The following is a 17,677-nucleotide window of genomic DNA, read 5'->3' as shown; positions in this document are numbered from 1 at the left end:
TTTCACCATTTCTTATTTTAAAAGGTTTTTAATCAGAGGCCCATGAAACTTAGATAGATAGATGATAGATAGATAGATAGATAGATAGATAGATAGATAGATAGATAGATAGATAGATAGATGATAGATAGATAGATAGATAGATAGATAGATGATAGATAGATAGATAGATAGATGATAGATAGAAAGATGATAGATAGATAGATAGATAGATGATAGATAGATAGATAGATGATAGATAGATAGAGAGAGAGAGAGAGAGAGATTAACTATTTCACTGTAATTGGTTTCCTTTGCAAAGTCAAAGTAGCATTTATTAAGCGCCTACCACTATATACCAGTGTGCTAAGGGCTGAGGATACAAAGAAAGGTCTTTGTAATCCCACATATTTTAAGCATAAAAAAAAAATCAATTGTACCAAGTTGAGAACCTCTCCAAATATTGCAGTTCCAAATACTACAGCCAGGCAGCTTAAAATGATGTCTCTACATCATGACCAAATCACAACCATGATGCCATGAAGCTCTGCTATTAACGTCATGGTACTGATAGCCTGAGACACATGACTTCTATATAACTGCCTCTGGCAATAGTGTTTCACCTAACACAGAATTTTCATGGTATTTGTTTATCCAGTCAGGTGGGGATAGACCTGGACAACATTGTTACAAAATGAGCAATGCAGACAGAAAATGCTAAAGGTGTTCGGATCCCTCTGGGTGATGATAGTCTTTTCCACTCTTGGTTATTCATGCTAATGGAGGAGTCAATAATCCCAAACTGCCTACTTTCCTTTTTACTTGGGAATCTGTAACAAGATTATATCTGTTCTTTAGATTTGTCTTCCTCGTTCTGTTTTTGCACAGGTCAATATCAAAATGAGTTTTTGTCCTCTGAGCACAGATGGTGGGGAGAGGCAGTCCAGATAAACAGGAAGCCAGTTTGGGATTTAAGCACTTGCTGTGGAAAATCCACATATGGCTAATCAAGGGTTAACATCCTCCCTCTTCCTCCTTCCCTCTTCCTTCTGTCTCTCCCTTTTCCCTTCTCCCCTCTTCCCTCTCCTTTTTCTTTCTTCCCTCTCCCTTCTCCCTTTCCCCTCTCCTTTCTCCTTCTTTCCTCTCCCTCTTCCTTCTCCTTCTCTCTCCCTCTTCCTTCTCTTCTCTCTCCCTCTTTCTCCTTCCTTCTCCCTCTCCTCCCTCCTCTCCTCCCTTTTCTTCCTTCTCCCTCTCCCTTCTCCCTCTCCCCTCTCCTTTCTCTTTCTTCCCTCTCCCTCTTCTTTCTCTTCTCTCTCCCTCTCCCTTATCCTTCCTTCTCTTCCCTCTCTCTTCTCCCTCCTCTCCTTCTCCCTTTTCTTTCTTCCTTCTCTCTCTCCTCCCTCTCCTTCTCCTTCTCCCCTCTCCTTTCTTCTTCCCTCTCCCCCTTCCTCCTCCTCTCTCTTCCTTCTTCCTCCTCTCCCTCTTCCCTCTCCCTTCTCCCTCTCCCTCCTCTCCCCTCTCCCTCTCTTCCTCTCCCTCTCCCCCTCCAGTTCCACCCCTCCATTCAGCCAAGCATCCCTTGGAATATCAGCTAGCCTATGGGATGGCTAAAGTAGGCAGCTGAGTACACAAAGCCTAGATTTTACTTAATCTTTGGGCATTTGTAAAATGAAGGCCCTCAATGCCTTGCTAATATACCAAATTCAAATTCAGACAGGATGACTAGGAAAGAGAAAGGCCAGGAACAACACCCTTCTTCCCTAATCAGCCCCATATACAGCCAGATGACCACAAGGATTATTTGGCAGTAATCCATAGGCAGCACATTTTTTTCAGAGTCTCATTTGTATCAATATCTTTTGTTTTTTTGTTACTTCCATTTCCAAACACATCCCACCCTGCTCGTATCCCCAGCAAGCCATCTCTAGTAGCAAAGATTTTATTAAGAGGAGGGCCAGAAAGCAGTTTAGCCAAAGCAAGCCACGCATGGGTCTGTGACCCAGTACCTGCCCTCTTCCACACCCACTAGCTCTCCACCTCGGAAAAGAGGCTGGGGAGAAGCCAAGGCAGATCATTATAGTTACCCAGCACCGCTCTCTTCTTTTTGCTGTCTCTCTTTAGTCCTTTCTCTGTGTACGTTGTACTTTTACACACAAACCAGGGACTAGTGCAACCCCTGAATGAGCCAGTAGCTCAAGATTCAATAGACCTGGGTCCCAACTCAGTCTGCAGCTAGCTACCTGTGTCGCCTTGAGAACGGCTTGGCCTGTGGGGCTCAGTTTCCCGCAGAGGTGGGACTGGCTGGCCCCTTCTAGCTCTTGACTTCCATTCTTTCCCACCGCTTTTAGACCCAGCTGAGCTGTCCTGAACAATCTGGATGGGGCTGTGGTTTTGAATTTATAAACTCCACTCCATTGACAAGCATGGCAATAAAAATTCACGGTGTATTTTTTTAACCTTTGCCTTTCCTTCTCCTCCTCCCGTCCCCCAGTTTCTCTCTGGTACGCATCCGCATCTGGTTCTGGTAAAAGAAAAAGATGCTTCCCATTGATCAGTTTACTACTGTATTTTTTTTTCTTGGTGATGGAGCTTATGTCTTCCTCCTTTCCAGATGTGCTAATGCACACTCCCCATCTGGAGCTTGGAAAGGCAAAGGGCCTCCTTTAGACAGAGTCCTCAAGGTAGCTGGCTGGGTGAATCCCCCCAAACCTCTCGATTTCAGCTGCCTGAAGTCTGAGAAAACTCCTCACTTTGATTCTGCAAATGAACACGTCAGGAAGGAAGCCCTGGGGCCTGGAAGGGATCCGGGAACACCAGGGCAGAATCACCATGGCGATATGTCTCCCATTTCTGCTCCTTACCCTTGCCCAGGCATCCAATAGCACTTTGTGGTTGAAGATGAGTGTGGGGGTGGCTCGGGAGGGGAGCCTTCTAGTGCTCAATCAATTCCCTTAGGATTGGGAGTGCTTGGGGAGGGGAGTGAAGAGGCTAGACCAGCCTATAAAGACCTACAGCCTTTGTTTTACTTCCTTTGGGGTGGGGAGGTTTGAGGGGGAATAGAGTAGTTTAGGATTTTTTGTAACAATCTTCTTCTAGTATAACTTTGTTCAGTCATTTCAGTGTCTGACTCTTCGTGACCCCATTTGGGGTTTCCTTGGCAAAGATACTGGAGTGGTTTACCATTTCCTTCATTTTACAGATGAGGAAACCGAGGTGAACAGGGTTAAGTGACTTACCCAGGGTCACACAGCTAGTAAGTGTCTGAGACCAGATTTGAACTCAGGAAGATGAGTCTTCCTGATTCTAGGCCCAACACTCTGTCCATGGCGCCACCTAGCTGCCCCCTTGTATAACTGCTTTTATCTATTAGAGTTATATGTTACCTTTCCCTTCTACATAGGGGGGAAAGGAATCAGAAGCCCCTTATGCATTCAAGGAAATAGTAGGTCCTAGGTTAACAGTGGTTTTGACTCTACGGCAAAGAGGAAGGAGAAAGGTAAGGAGATACCTGAATCTTGTTGCTTGTCTAGGAAAGGCACCATAGTACAGTTATCCCTTCCACATCATGGGGGTTAATACAATTTTTTGGCCCTCCCTTCCTACCAGATAAGTCTGAACGTTTTCCTTTTTCTTTAATGGGGTATTTATGGTAACTTATTGTAAAATTTGAATTAAGTATTTGGTCATAGGCTCTGTGTCATCTACTGGCCTTCATGTGTCATCTGTGATTTCTGCAAAACTCTCCTAAAATTCTCATTAACCGCGATATATTGAAACAACCATGGGGAAAGTCACAATGTGGGAGGGATAACTGTATAGAGGAAAGCTCACTGGGTATGATGCCAGAGGACCTGGGTTCTAATTTTGGTTTTGTCATGCAGTGTCTTGAGCAAGTCATTGAACCACTCTGGGCATCAGTTCCCTCATCTGTAAAATGGGGGGATTGGGCTAGATCACGAAGGATCATAGGTTTTAGAGCTGGGAGGGACCTTAGAAGGTAGCCAGTTTATCCCCTCAATTTTCTTTTTTGCTTTTTGGAGGGGGGAATGTAGGGCAATTGGGGTTAAGTGACTTGCCCAAGGTCTTTGTGTGTGTGTGTGTTTTGTGTGTGTGTGTGTGTGTGTTTAGTGTCTGAGGCAGCATTTGAACTCAGGTCCTCCTGACTTTAGGGCTGGTACTCTATTCACTGTGCCACCTAGCTGCCTCCCTCAATTTTCAATTAAGGAAACAGACCCAGAGAGATTCAGTGACTTGCCCCCAAATTCACACAGATAATAAGCAGCAGAGATTAAATTTGAACTCAAAGCCTCCAGCTTGGAATCTATCATCTTTCCATTGTATCAAACTGATGATCTCTAAGGTATATTCCAGCCCCAAATTCTATGATCCTGGTAGTTCAAAATCAGGTCTTTTTAAAAATTCAAGTGAGTTAACTAAGAGAAATACATGTGCTCCTTGACCCAAGGAAACAGCCCAGGGTTGAGTTTAGAAGGGAATATACTAAGGCCAGGGATCTCTGGTAAATGCTGCTTGATCCTCTCAGGTTCCAACTGGGAAAATAAGCTAAGGGTTACCCCATGACTGGTCTAGTACCTTCTTTAGAGTCTGTTTTCTGCTGACTTGAAATTCTATGTCACATGCGTGCTAATTTTTTCTAGCACACACATGAAATGTCAGGAATTCCAGATCTCCAAGATCTTGGAGAACCATGATATGTTCATGTATACAGACATAAATACATACATTTACATACACATACACACTACCTTTAAATAAATTGCAAAACCAAATGCCGCTCCAACTTTCTGGAACCATGCTTGGCCATTAAGAGAACATAAGGTTCTGTTCTCTACAGAAACAGTCCAGATTGTAAAGCCATTCTATAAAATATCTAATTGAGAACTCTACTCACAATTCACCCACTGCATTAAGAGAAAGTGAGCATATGGAATAGCGATTGCATAGATAGGTGCACTGTTGTAATTGATCCTCTAATCATTGATCCCTGCCCCTCCCCCCCAGCCTTTTTCTTGGGGATGCGTCAGAGAACTGAGTGTAGCAAACATTTTATGCAGTGGTCTCAGGGAGAAAACATTTCCTTTGTTTGTCTATCAGAAAAAAGCCTAGGGAAATCCATCTTAAAAAAAAAAAAAGATTTAATTTGCAAATTCACTGGTAACATTTGGATAGTTCTATAGAATGCTTTTTTTTTTTTTAATTCATCAAAATGTCTTTCTGACATGCTTAGAGCTGGGTTAACAGTCTGGAGACCACAGCAGAGAATGTCGGTGTCAGTAGGGTCATACTATGCTTAGCATCATGGTTCTGCCAAGCCAGAGGAAGGCTCAATAGACCTGGGTGGTGGGACACCATGGGATCCAGGATTCAGGCAGTCAGAAACAGTGGTTTCTATTCTTTGTGCAATGCCTGACTTCCCTATATAAACTTGTGGTTGCTACTAGAGTACTACATATCTCTGTTTCCCCCATTATTAAAATTCCCTTTTAAATCTGTCAATATGATATCACAGGCTATTGAATGACGTCTATGTTAAATCTATCACTGTCCAAACATTCCAGTCTTCTGTCCATTCTAGGGTTGTGGCAACAAGCTTGGTCCTATATTTTTCACTCTGAAACCACTTACTACAGGCACCTGCACATCCTTAAACCCTGAAACTGAAATCAACAAAGGTGAAACACATTTCGTAAAATGGCTAGTCCCCAAAGAAATTAGTAAACAGATATAAGACCAAGACTTGGGAGTGCTTGCTTGGAGTAATGAGACCTTTCCAATGGTTAACTACAAGGACCAGAAGCAGGGCCAGTAGTTACTATGCTAAACACTTGTTGCAAGCCCTACCCCAAGACAAATGATGCATTTAATTCTCATTGCCTGAATGGCACATTTGCCGCCATCTCTTCTTAAACACATGTGCCCAGGCTAGCTAGCTCTTGAAGCCTCTCAGAGAGGATTCAGCTCCCTTAGTACCCTTTCTGAGTCATGGTTGGGCTGTGCTGCCCAAGGGGAGAGTGAATGGAAGTCCACAGTGTGTGTATTCATAGTTAATTGAGTGTCATGAATATGGATGCCATTACCAATTTAATAATGTGGAGAGGTCTTAACCTGCCCTCTGTGAAGGGGGCATAGACAAAGACTTCCCCTTTCTAATCTTTGTTCACATTAGAAACCCTTAAAAAGCTGTTAGGAACCTTGTTGTTGGTGTGGTCGCTGGTCCCATTTGCCTGAGCTGAGGAAACATTTATGATGGCCTTTTGCACTAGGCCTGAGTGGCCCTGCCTTCTATCAGCCATTATCAGTCACTTTAATTACCAGACAGGTATGTTCCCCAGCATCCAAATTGTAATCAGATTGAAATGTAGCTGTAATGATATCTGATCTGGGAATATATTCTGAAGCTTTCCTTTTCCACGATGGTTTTCATTTCCTGTAATTTAGCGCTGGAAGCATTTATGGAATATCACATGGTTTTAGTTTACACAGGAAACCAGCTGCAGTTATGAGAAGATACTGACTTTGTATTTTTTTAAAGGAGGGAGCAAGAAGAGCTTGCAATGCTGGGTTTGGGGTTGGGTTTTTTTTTTTTTTTTAGTTATTTTTGTTGTCCAGAACCTGTGTTCTGCAGAGGGATCTGCGATTATGTCGAAACTGGCAGTTTATTTTAGAAGCATGTGTGCAGAAAGCCCCGTATGGGGAGAGGCCCTTGGAGGAAGCCAAGGGTGGGAAGGAAAAGGGAGATTGCACATCTGGAGTAAAAGATTCCCATTTGGAGATGGGAGATATGTCCCTAAGACCATGATTGCAAGAGGACTGAGAGAGACCAAACTGGATTAAAAACAGAAAGGGATGTTTTTCTGACTCTTTTTGACCAGAAACAGCTATAGGACTCACATTATCACAGTTCAAGGAGGAAACCAGAATTTGTTGGCAGAAACTGCCCTACAATCAACCTTAAAATAACAGTATCATCTTCTCCCTTCCTAAGTCCTCTGCCCACTCAAAATTTAGTATCCATCCTCCCCTTAGAAATTCTCAGTCATCCCTTCCTAAACACACATACAAACACGGAGAAATGGTTAGGGATTTTTTGAGTGGTTTAATTTATACCCTCAGGGCTGAAGAGAAAAGATTCCGTGTCCTGCTCCTAGATCCCAATCACCTAAATATAGATACCTTCTAGGTTACAAACATGTGATTTTCAAGCATCCCTTACTTATGAATTTGGGGAGATTAGTTCCCCACCCCTCACCCCCCCCCTTCTACATCTTGGAAAAAGGAACAACCAAGCTGTCCTTGCTTACAGATGCCATCTTGTGGTCTTCCAAGGGAGCTATCCAAGCCAACATTCCTTTCTTAAACCTTCTCTATTTCCCTTCTCCCATAAGATATTGAAAATTCATATGTTACTTTCTTTTTTTTACCAGTAATGACTCTACCAATTCCATCTAATACAGACTTTCTCAAAATATACATTTAGAACTTGAAGGTGCCTCAGAGGTTGAGTCCAATCTCCATTTTACAAATGAGGAAACTGAGGTTGATAGAGATCAAAATATTTGCCCAAGATTACACAGTTAGGGTACATCTGAGTCAGGTCTTCTAAATCCCAGCCTGGCATTACTCCTCAGTTCTACCTTAACTGATGCTGCCACACAGCCTCCTTAACTGCCTTCCCTTCTTTTTTTTTCCCCAGTTCACCTTCCAGGGAAGATTTTTCTCCTTCTATTCCTCTCCCCAGAGAGCCTCAAATGACCGTAATCATGACTGATAAATCATCCCCATAGGATTTTAGACTTGGAAAGAGCTTTTGGGGACATTTAATCCAATTCCTTTATTTTACAGGTCAGGAAACTGAGGTCCAGAGTAGTTAAATGAATCACTCAAGGTCATAGAGGTAGTCCAGTGCCAAAGCTACTGTTGGATTCTGGGCCTTTAACTCCATCCAGTTCTGGGGCCCTTTCAACTACTTCACACTGTCTCCATTTTAGAGTTGTGCCAATGACATATGACTTTATCAAGGACATCACTTTATCAGGGAAGAGTAAAGCTGTAAGTTTTTAAAGTTATTGTAGAATGTTAGAAGTGATCCTAGAGATCATCTATTCTATTCACACCCTTTCATTTTAGAAAGGGGGAAACTGAGGCCAAGAGAATCAAGATGATTTGTCTATAGTCACAGAGTTAGAGGCAGATCCCAGATCTCCTAGGGTATGGGGATAATTTGACAATTTGTTGAATGATCAATTGATTGACTGATGCCCAGTTCAGCACACTTTCCATTATACCACTGTTGTCTGTAGTCAGGGATGAACTTTCTTGCGCTGGAGATGTCTTTCAAAAGCTGATTGTTAAATTTATGGTGTGAACGTTTAAACATTAGAAATCAGCAAAAGTTATAAACCAGGGCTTGATTTATCATTTTTTTGATTGTTTAGACTTAAAGAAAGTGATGAAGAAAATGTAAACAATTGAGATTAAACTTGAGTATGTCCTACACAATTTTTTCCTCCAGAGAGCCAATTGTTAGATATATACCAGCACATCCCTGATCATAAACCACCTACTTCATATGGTTTCAAAGATGGTAGTAAGGTTGCCTTAACAATTACAATAAAAACCAAATTAAAGCCAAAGTAAAATCATATACCCCATCAATAATGCATTTGTATCTCTGCATATGTATAGCTATCAGGTGATAGCTGCATGGTCATACATATATATAGGTCTCCAAAGCACATATATATGTGCGTGTGTGTGTGTAAGTATATGTGTGCATATGTGCTCCACTGGAGTCACAATGCCTAAAATTCTTTAATTAAAGCAGAGTTTCTTCAACTGGGGGAGCCTGCTCTTTAAAATATAATTTTGATAACTACATTTCAATATAATTGGTTTCCTTTGTAATCCTATGGATTTTTATGAATTTAAAAACATTATTTTGAGAAAGACTACAGGCTTCACCAGACTGTCCAAATGATATACACAAAGAGGTTAAGAAACCTTGAATTAGAGATTCATTTTTCACCTTAAAGCTTAATTTTCAGTTAAATGCAAATATCCCTGGAAAGGCTTGTGATTTAAACTTCTTCCATCATTCATTTAATGAGTTTATTGGATTGGTTCCTGAGATATGGTTTTGAGGTGGGGGTTTGGAGACTTCAAAGGACATGAAGACATTGGGTACCTAGAATGGGGAGAGGGTGGAAGAACACAGAAGGTGACTTCCATGTACCAGGGCCTGTAAGAAAACATATACTTCTCACCAAGTCCCTGCTGAGTCGGGTCACTGCTTTCCTTGGTAAGCCTTAGACTGGACATACAAGTAAAAATCATACTAATGATTTTTAACTACCACTACCATTTCCCTTGTTTGGACTGAGTTCCTCATATTTAGTTCACCTATGGGTGAAGAAAGCTGACTTCCAAGTTGTCTCCTGCTCCCTCAAAACAGCAACCTAAATATTTCAAAACATTGATTCCTACCACGTGTAGGTATTCCCTTCAAGGGAGCAGATCTCAACCTGTCTAAAACTGACCATCCTGCTGAAGACTTTTGAGTCCTGTAAGCAGAGTATGGTTAAAAAACCCAGGAAAAATCACAGCATTACATGGCCTTTTCAGGAAGTGCCCACCCTTCTATGTGTCCTTCCTGGCTGACCTTCCTTCTTTTAGATCATTCCTCAGAGTCAGTCCATTCTGTTACCTCAATCGCAAGGGAATGAATTGGATTGGCAAAGATTTCAGTATTTCAGTCATCTTAGAATCTGCTCTTCTAGCTAGCCCTTGATTCTGGAAACCACCATTTCCCTGATTCCTTCTTTCTCCCTCTTTATTCCATTATAACTTCCCTTTCTCCCTTGACATGAGCATGTGAAGTCCTATTCTTACCCTGGGGTCTTAGATGAGTGAGACATTTGCCTGTTCTCCACTACAAGAATTCTCCCCTTGGGATTTCAGACCACATGTTCAGCTACATACATCCTTCTCTCTCCTTTCCAGAAGGTGTTTGGTCTCTGGTCTCTGTAGGTTCTTGATGTCTTTCTCTGTATTTCTACATTCATCTTTAATTCTCTTGTTCTCTCTCTTTCTGTGTATGACTCTCTGTCTCTCCCTCTCTTATTTCTATGTCTTTATCTCTCTTGTTCTCTTTTTCTCTCTTTGTGTATCTCTCTTTCTCTCTATTTCTATCTCTCTGTCTCTGTCTCTTATCTAAACCCATTCACTCAGTTTGGATTGGCCTAAAACACTTTCTGTAGCTTCTGTCTGCCTTTGTTTAAAAGTTGGATGAACAATCCTCAAATTCTAGCCTGGTCTCAGACTCTATCCTCTTGAGAGAAAAAGCCACTGAAGAGAGCTAAGGTCTTATGCCACCACCATCACCACCACTACCACATTCTTTCCAGCATGGAACGCAAAGATGATTTCTTTTCTATTTTTCCAAACTTGAGCCCTCTCAGGTTTCTCCCACCAGGGTTTTTTCTACCTTCTGTCCCCATTAGTCAGATGTTGCTGACAGGCAAGAAGCAAAATTAAACTAGGCTCCCCTCTTTTCTTCCCCACACTCACTTCCAAGTGTCATGACTTTGATACTACTAGACTTCACATTAATTACAGATGACATATGGGAAATCACACATTGACATATCTCCCATACCCTCCCCCTATTAACAGGCAAGGCTGGTGTCTATCACCACATAAATTCAGTCTACAGCATACTGGGGACCAAACTTCCTTGTAACCAGAAAGGTTTTGAAGGGTGAAAGGTTGGGCCTTTCCATGAGGTCACAGCCTGAGGGTTGGAGCTCTTTGTAAATTCCAACTTGGGGCCCCATATTTAAATTTAGACTTCTGCTTGAAGGCCCTTCAGCTCACAAGAATCCACAACAGCTGAGACATGTTTCACTGGGACTCTACAAACCTTACCATGGATGGCTGTCCTTATCCTTCCCTGTCTCTCCACTGGGAAATGAATCCGCCTGAAATTTCCCAGTCACTTTTTATGGGTTATCTAGTGAAGACTGGAGGACAAGTGGTTGAAGAAAGACTTTTTCGCCCTCAGATTTTAATTCCTTAAATCTTCAGTGTGTAATATGAGCCACTTGCTGACACCAGACCCAACAGCAAACCTGGGTGTGCAGTTGTGCTCAGAAAACCCCAAGTTGGCTTTGCCATTGGCTGTGGCTACAGGGTCAGGGCCCAGTACTGGGGCAGGGAGTGTTGCTCTAACTTCATCAGACAGCTGTGGCCTTACTCACCGGTCTGCGGCCAGTTCTTAGATATGTCATGGTGTGTCAGCTGGGCCTTCGAGCTCTATGAAAAGAGCCCTATTCCTTCCCACAGGGCCTTGGAATGTCTCCGAGTCCCTTCTGTGTTCCTCCTAGGACTCTACACTGACTTCATATTGGTCATTGCTTAACTGATGAACATTCGAATTTGCTTGGCACTATTTTGAGATTCCTTAGCGCTGGCCCATAAGTGAGAATTATTTTGCATTGAAGATACAGAAGAGAAGAATACATTTCATGGTGTAATGAATACACTTGTTTAATATGCTTGAAGATCTTTTTCTTTGTCTGTCTTTGCCTCCCTGCTTCTATCTCCTCCCTCCTTCCTCTGCCTCGATCTTTCCTCCATTCATGGCAGGCAGCATTAGCATAACCAGCAGAAGGGGGGCCTTGGCATCAGGGAAGCTGGTTTCACATACTTATTAGCTATGTCAATTACTATAACCCCTCTTAGTGTCAGTTTTCTCATCTGTAAAATGGAGATAAAAATAGCTCATCTAATTCACAAAGTGTTTTTTTATGATTATCATTATTATTTTATTTATTTTTTTAAATGCTTTATTAACTTCTGATTTACATCATTCGTTTCTGCCAGATTTTGAGTTACAAATTTTCTCCCCGTTTTTCCCCTACCCACTGCCCCAAAACAGCAGTCCCACAGGATATCCCCTCCTCCAATCTGCTCTCTCCCATATTTTCTCCCATACCCCTTTCAACTTTTCCAGTGGATCTCTATGCCTCAGTGCCTGTATGTCTTATTTCCCAATTACATGTAAGATGGTATTAATAATAGTATATATGTAAATATATACACACACACATATATATATATATATATATGTATATATATTTGAATATTTGATTTTAAAACTTTCAATTCCAGATTCATTCCCTTCCTTCCTTATCACCCACCCTTACTGGGAAGATAAGCAGTTCAGTATAGGTTGTACATGTGTGGCTAATGCAAAACAATAACATAGTAGATATATTGTAAAAGACTGACTATATTTCCCTCCGTCCTATCCCACCTCCCACTTGTTCTATTCTCTACTTTGATCCCGTCTATTTTCAAAAGTGGGTGCTTCCAACTTCCCTCCTCCCCCAGCCTGCCCGCTCTTCCATCATTCCCCCATCATACCCTTCCCCCCCTATTCTCCTGGAGGGTGAGATACCCTATGTAGTGTGTATTTCACTCCCTCCTCAAGCCAAATTCAATGGGAATAAGGTTGACCCATTCCCTTTTGCCTTCCTATTCTTCCCCTCCATTGTAACCATTTTCCCTTGCCTCTTCTATATGAGATAGTTTACCCCAATCTGTCTCTCCCCATCTCCTCTCATTATATTCCTCTCACCTCTTAATTTCACCTTTTAAGTATCATTCCTTCCTGTTAAATTGGTCCTGTGCCCTCTATCTATGTATACCTGTAAACATATATACACACATTCACATATGTTTTCATATGCCCATATACCCTCATATATACACAAATATATATGTATGTATATATATATATATATTTAATCCCTTCGACTACTGAGAAAAGTTTCATAAGTTACAATTATCGTTTTTCCATGTAGGAATGTTAATAGTTCAACTTTAATAAGTTCCTTATGATTCCTTTTCCCTGTTTACCTTCTCATGCTTCTTGTATCTGAATGTCAAATTTTCTGTTCAACTCTGTTTTTTTCAGCAAGAATGCTTGAAAGTCCCCTATTCTACTGAATGACCATATTTTCCCCTGAAACATGATACTCAGTTTTGCTGGGTAGGTGACTCTTGGTTTTAATCCCAGCTCCTTTGCCCTCCGGAATATCATATTCCAAGACCTTCGATCCCTTAGTGTAGAATCTGCCAGATCCTGGGTTATCCTGATTGTGTTTCCACAATATTCAAATTGTTTCTTTCACAGGGTGGTTTTAAAGATGAAATCAATAAAAAAAAAATCTCTTAATCCCTGACTGTGGCCAAGGTCCAGTACTAGATAGGAAGAATACAAAGATGATGAAACAATCCCTAATCAAAAGCTGCTTATGTTCTGACAGATGAGACAACAGGGAGTATTGTAGTCTGATCCCCAGAACTGGTGTTAGGACATCCGAGTTCTGATTTTTCCTTGGACACTTAACAATTGTGCAATTGTGTAATTCTTTCTCCCTCCTCATTCCATTACAACTCCTCTTTTTCCCTTGCATGAATATGTGAAGCAAGTCAGTGACCCACTGGGGGCCTCAGTTTCCTCATGGATAAAATGAGGAGGTTGAATTTCTTGTTGAAGACCTTTCTGACTCTAGATCTGATCATATAACATGTGTACATATATATGTATGTATATATATATATATATATATATATTTGTATGTATTGCCCTTCCACATCTCTACTTTCCCCATCACAGTTTCAATATATAGCAGGTCAGAATAAGAAATTAAATAGGAATTTGGAGAGAGTTACAAAGGCCAGCAGAAAAAGGTTAGAAACTCAGAAATTAATAAAATATATGTATAGTATTATATAATATCGATATATTTTATCTTTTAATACCATAACAATTCAGACTTCTTCTCTGGTATGAAGGGAAAGCCCAAAATTTTTACATGGATTTTCTAGATTGTAGGGGTCCCACACCCTTAACACCCAAGATGTGCAAGGGATAATTGTATGTATGTATATGTAAGTTTATGCATATATATTCATAAATGAATAAAGTATGTACACATGTGTGGGTGCCCACATACATGTATGTATGTATGTATGTATATATATATATATACCGAGAGAGCGAAAGCGAGCTGGGTGGCACAGTAGATAGAATGCCAGCCCTGAAGTCAGAAAGACTCATCTTCCTGAGTTCAAATGTGATCTCAGACATTTACAAGATGTATGACCTTAGGCAAGTCACTTAATCCTGTTTGTCTCAGTTTCCTCATCTGTAAAATGGCAAACCACTCTAGGATCTTTGCCAAGAGAACCCCAAATAGGGTAATCAGACATGACTGAAAAATGACTGAGCTGAAAATATATACATTTTTGTGTGTATATGTACACACACATGTATATAAACATAAAGAGAATACATCCAAAGTGGTTGGAGAGGAAAGCTATTACGAACTGGGAATTGAGAGAGGAGGAATCAGCAGATTCCAGGCATCAAACATGGGCAGTGTGCGAAGGTGCAGGGAAGGAAATTGCCCGTTATATGGGCAGAGCAGCATGAAGGCCTCTGTGGCTGGCCTGCAGGATGGATGGCCAACACACCAGCTGCCTGGCAGTCCCTCCTTTTGATTGCTGGCTCCTGCCAGAACTTCCATGTGGAGATTCCCCAGGACTGCCATGTCTCCTTCCTCTCCAGCCTATGCTCTGGATTTTCCTGAGCACCTCTCCAGATGCCATCATTTTCATAAAAGGCAATTGAGGCTTTTAAGAATTTAACTCACTTGCAGGATCACCTAGTGAATGTCCAAGCAGGGTCAAAACTTCTGATGACCTACCCCAGTGTACTACTCTGCTTCTCTAGACAAATGTTTCTTGTGTTATCTAACCACCTATGCAGTCTTGACGATTAGTCAGGTGGAGAAGACATCTGAAGGGAGCTAGGCATTCTACAAGGTGGTCCAGGTATGTGGTCCCACCTGTGCAAAGGTAGGAATGGAGAACAGTAGCTAACACACCTGGATGTCTAGAATAAAAAGTGCATCAAGGAGTGTAATAAGAAATAGGACTAAAAACATCTTGGGGGGAGGGACAAGGAGACAAAAAAAACAAATTGTGGAGGACTTTAAATGTCAGGCTGAGGATTCTGTGTGTATCCTAGGGATAATAGGGAGAACTTGAACATTTTACAGTAGAGGAGTGACCTCATCAGATCTGCATTTTGGGAATATCCATTTAGCAGCAGTGTGAAGGATGGATTGGTAAAGCCCGGCAACTGGAAATCTAACCCACTGAAATTGGCTCAGGAATCGAAGGGAGTCCATTTGGGAAAAGGGTGGGTTTTGTTTGTTTGAAAGGAAAGTCCAAGGTTGAGCTGCCTGCCACATACTTTTAACTCCTGACCTACCTTGGGTTTCCTGGACAGAGCACTCCAGGAGAAGGGCAGGAATTCTCTGTGCAGATAGCGATCCTTTGCCCAAAGCCCAGCCTGGCTGCCGCCGGGGCCAGGAGAGAACTCTGTAATCAAACATTGCTGGAGCGATTCAGTTCTGTGCAGATGTATTTCCCATTCTGAACTAGATTTTAAACAAATTGACATTTTAATATGCATTTATTCCAGTCGCAATAAAAAAAAAAAACCCTGCTGGTAACATGCCAGAACGCGATCTATAATGATGGTGTTTAGCAACAACTGTGTCATTTGGTGTTGTTGACAGTAAAATAAATTAACATAATAAACATAATTTGCTCAAAAACAGCTAAGTAAAAACAGATGGTTAAAATACTTGGGCAGGACCTGCTGGTCCAGGCGAGCACGTCTGTTTCGACGTTTGCACGATGTGCAACATATGCTGCCTGTTCCACCGCCAGGCCCATCGCGCAGGAGCCGCGGCAATCTGGGCCATCCCTTAAGGAGGGAAGGAGGTGAGCCCGCTCTGCTACCTAATTACCAAGGCACTTGCCCCGGGGCCTCGCTCCTCAAAGGAATTTCAGCCTTTGCTCTAGGACAGATGCGAGGGAGAGGGCAGTAGTCATGGAAATCTGGGCGAAAACAAATACCGCAGCCAGGTGGGCCCTCGGAACCCATTTGTATTCTGACATTTGCGGTTCTATTATTGGCTGCCATGGCTGGGCTGTACAAGCAAGTGATTTGTTGTCCCCTCTCCTAACCAGATTACAATGTGCTCTCCCCGCCTGCTCAAACACTCCCTGTGTGTGTGAGATAATTCCCGCTGGGCTGGTGAGACAGCAAGTCTCTGGGCTCAGCCACAATTAACATTCACATCTTGTCTTCTACCTAACACCTAGTCCTTTGTGTGGACTGGAACAAGGGGCCTTTTCTTTCCAGGGAGGAAAAAAAAAGTCCAAGGGGTGGGATGGGGTGGGCTAGGGGGAGGCCAAACTGCATCCTGGGGCTGTATGTAGCTCAGTGAAAGGGGGCTGTGGTGCTCAGTGGCCAGTACCCATATGGCCTGGCATGCCAACGTGGGCACGGGGGAGCTTTTGTGTGTGTTTTCTGCGCAGGTGTTTTTGTGAGTGCACCCGTGTGAAAAAAAATGGATCCTGGTGTTGTTAAAGGTTTGGGAAATCAGATTTCTGAGGGGCAGATTTCCATCTCTTTTCAGGCCCTAGAGCAGGGGGGTGGGCTTCCTTTGGTGTCATGATCCCCTTTGACACTCCACTAAAGCTTTAGAGCCCTTCTCAGAATAATGGTTTTAAATGCATATTGAATTACAAAGGAGATCAATAATGTTCAATTTTTTTGTTTAAAGAGTGGTTGCTAAAAACCAAGTCAAACCAAAAAAAACATGTTTATAGATCCCAGATTTAGAACGCATTTATGTGGATATGATGATATAGTCTGAAAGTCTAATCTGTTTTCTTCATGACCTTCTGGGATTCTGAATATGCTCTCTCTGCTTCCAGGGTTTATTCACCCCTTTCCCCTGCCCTCCATTCCCCCTGTCCCCTCGTTTCCCCTGTCCCCTCCCCACTATTCCCCCTGTCCCCTCCCCTATGTTCCCCCTTTCCCCTCCCCTCCATTCCCCCTGTCCCCTCTCCTTCCTTTCCCTACTCCTGGTCCTTCTTAATCTCAGTGCCTGCCTTCTGAGATTATTCCAATACATCCTATATAGATCTTGTTTGTACCAAGTCTTTTGCATGCTGGCTCCCCTTGGGCCCACGAGGTGAGCTCCTAGAGACCACAGATTTTTTTAAATGATCTTCCTTTGTCTCCCCTGTGTTTAGCACAGGACATGGCTTAACAAATGCCCCAAAGTATCTCCTTTGACTTAGACATGACCAGGGGTAAAGCCTGGCTGTGTTTGGGTCTGTGCTCTCACACAATTAAGCAGGATCTGAGGCTAGTCGGTAACAGGATGAATTGAGCTCTGATTTTGTTGTTACTGTTGGATTATTTCAATTGTACCTGACTCTCTGTGATCCCATTTGGGGTTTTCGTGGTAAAGATCCTGGAGTGGTTTGCCATTTCCTTCTCCAGCTCATTTTACAGGTGAAGAAACTGAGGCAAACAGGGTTGAGTGAGTTGTCCAGGTAGGAAATATCTGCGGCAGTATTTGGCCTCAGGCCTTCCTGACTCCAGGCCTGTCACTCTATCCCCTATACCACCTACCTCCTCTTTCAGCAATACCCTCTTTCAGGATTTTCCGTGTAGTGTTCCCCTTTCCCAAATTAAAACTGCTGTGGCATGTAGCAGGAAGTACAGCAAGCTATGAGTTAG

At 42.3% G+C, this 17,677-nt stretch overlaps 1 long non-coding RNA gene across 2 annotated transcripts in view; it reads right to left on the bottom strand.

The window, feature by feature from the left end:
- Positions 1-17,677, bottom strand: part of LOC138159986 (uncharacterized) — an 80,350-nt gene that overhangs the window by 14,654 nt on the left and 48,019 nt on the right. The window contains exon 2 of one of the 2 annotated variants that reach the window (XR_011168037.1): positions 15,344-15,512. The exons of the other annotated variant lie outside the window; for it this stretch is intronic. This is a non-coding gene — a long non-coding RNA (uncharacterized lncRNA). The remainder of the gene's footprint in view (positions 1-15,343; positions 15,513-17,677) is intronic. 2 annotated transcript variants of the gene reach the window in all.

This window comes from Petaurus breviceps, unplaced genomic scaffold (assembly GCF_028583685.1).
Source record: "Petaurus breviceps papuanus isolate PSGF00001 unplaced genomic scaffold, PetGlider_PUasm1.0 178, whole genome shotgun sequence".
NCBI classification, from domain to species: domain Eukaryota; kingdom Metazoa; phylum Chordata; class Mammalia; order Diprotodontia; family Petauridae; genus Petaurus; species Petaurus breviceps.
This window is presented reverse-complemented; position numbering and strand designations above follow the sequence as displayed.